Here is a 1,626-nt window from a genome sequence, read left to right as displayed (position 1 = left end):
GCATCAGTCAAGGAAAGGGAGAAAGTATACTATAGAGCAATTCTAGGACTTATTATGTGGGAGTTGTGGAGGAGAAAAAATTCTATGAAACATGATGGTAAAGGAATAGTACTGGAAAGGTTGATATTTAATGTGACTAGGCATCTCAGAATGTTAATTAAAGTAAAAAATCCAGCATTGGAGTTCCTATATGAATGGCCAGGCATTTTAAAGCAATTTAGTCCATTAAATCCTAAAATATAAGCTATACCTGTTTTACGGGAAGCACCATCAAAGGATTGGGTCAAGTATAATACTGATGGGGTTTCTAAAGGGAACCTAGGAAAAAGTTCATGGGCATTCTATTTAAGGGATAGAAATGGAGATCTATTGCACGCAGCAGGGGTAGATATAGAAGACACTAATTCTATGGAGGCAGAGGCAATGGCTATTCTACAAGCAGTAATACATTGCAATAAGACAAAGCAGAAGAAGGTAATCATTTAAACAGATTTATCATGCAAAAGCTTCTAACAAAGGAATGGGAAATGCCATAGCAAATAGAAGATAAGATCAATCACATATGACAGCTTCTAGCAATAAAACAAGTACAGATACAACATATTTACAGAGAGGGCAACCAATTAGTAGATTTTCTATCTAATTTTGCACTAGCGCAACAATTTTAGTCAACTACCATCTACAGGTAGGAGTATTCTAAATAGTGATAAATAGTAGTGTCCATACTTAAGGATAGTAATGGATAAAAAGACTGGTAATGCTAATGGAAAGGGGTGTACATACTATAAGTAGAAAACCTACACAAAAATAATAAATGCATATTTAGCCTATCTACACCAGCCAACAAAAAAGATTTCTCCATAGAGTTGGGGGTGACTTGGTTAGATCTTCAATGCAAGCAGCTGAAGAAATTAGTTACACTCAATTATTCGCGGGTCTGAGCGTATCTCAATCTCCATCCCTTCTATAACTACAAATCCATGAGGAAACGGTCAGGGGTGCAGTCAAGTCAAAAAATGGAACATAGAGAAAGAAGCAGATACCTGGATGCAAAATCAATTCTCAGTGGATGAGACCCATATGTTTAGCACCAAAAATCATTGTGTACTCCTTTAATACAAGGAATTCAGCTGAAATGGAACACAAAAACTCAAATGCAAGCAATGGAGTAGGATTTAAAGGTAAATCAAAAGCTCAAATGCAAGCAACGGAGGAAGAACTGAACTTACTCTTGCAAGCTGGACAAGAATCTGACCTTATCCAACCATGGTATGGTGTTTATCACCCACAGAAAAAGCATCTCAAAGTGAAGATTTCCAATAGCAAAGATGATGGAAGTGGTGGAAGCGATTTAGAAACCCTACACCCCTTTTTATTATTTCTTTAATGGACCGGGTCAATTTATTTAGGCCGATACATCTGATATGTGTATGTATTTATTTGAATGGGTTGGAGCATTCTTTGTGGATTAAGTTAATTAATTAATAAAATAAAAAATTTAACCAGAAAAAATCTGACGCGTTGATAGGATCGATGTGATGGCTAACGCGATGCATTGTGATAGCGTTGGCATACTGGAAATGGCACTAAAGGCTTTGCCTAGTGACGCTACAGCCGATGCATTGC

General features: G+C 36.8%; 1 long non-coding RNA gene across 1 annotated transcript; it reads right to left on the bottom strand.

The window, feature by feature from the left end:
• Window positions 1-615: 615 nt before the first annotated feature.
• LOC107877159 lies at window positions 616-1,344 on the bottom strand. Its single transcript, XR_001676209.2, has 3 exons — window positions 1,230-1,344; window positions 1,044-1,130; window positions 616-970 (listed from the first exon to the last, which is right to left on the bottom strand). It is a non-coding gene; the product is annotated as an uncharacterized LOC107877159 (long non-coding RNA).
• Window positions 1,345-1,626: the final 282 nt, after the last annotated feature.

This window comes from Capsicum annuum, chromosome 7 (genome assembly GCF_002878395.1).
Source record: "Capsicum annuum cultivar UCD-10X-F1 chromosome 7, UCD10Xv1.1, whole genome shotgun sequence".
NCBI classification, from domain to species: Eukaryota; Viridiplantae; Streptophyta; class Magnoliopsida; order Solanales; family Solanaceae; genus Capsicum; species Capsicum annuum.
Note: the sequence above shows the minus strand (reverse complement) of the source record. Positions and strands in the feature narration are given on the sequence as shown.